The sequence below is a fragment of the Halyomorpha halys genome, unplaced genomic scaffold (genome assembly GCF_000696795.3).
Source record: "Halyomorpha halys isolate HHAL.00 unplaced genomic scaffold, Hhal_1.1 Scaffold498.1, whole genome shotgun sequence".
Classification (NCBI taxonomy): Eukaryota; Metazoa; Arthropoda; class Insecta; order Hemiptera; family Pentatomidae; genus Halyomorpha; species Halyomorpha halys.
Genome location: NW_027113382.1, coordinates 257,451 through 257,840, shown reverse-complemented (window position 1 = coordinate 257,840; position 390 = coordinate 257,451).

The window sequence follows — 390 nt, the reverse complement described above, 5'->3', positions numbered from 1 at the left end:
TGACACCAAAAGGCGTGGTCTATTCCTTTCGTAGTCGTGGCATCCGGTACACCATATTTGTAAGCTGATGCCGCACCGCATATGCCTGAGCAGAGTATTAAGAAAAGTTGAGAGTTGCTCAAAGCTTATTTACATTCTGTTGTTGATTGTTTTTGTTTTTAATTAATACTCAGTCATATTACGTATTATAATAAGTAATATTTTTTTTTTTTTTTTTTTTTTTTAATAATCAACTTCCTCCATTATATTAGAAACAATTATTTATTTGTATCAAAGTTTATATTTCAGTTTTCCATTAAAAAAATTATTTTTTTATTAACTGAAAAATTGACCAAGTTCTTACAATTTTATATTCACTCCTTACTTTTTAGAACAATAAGTATATTTTAA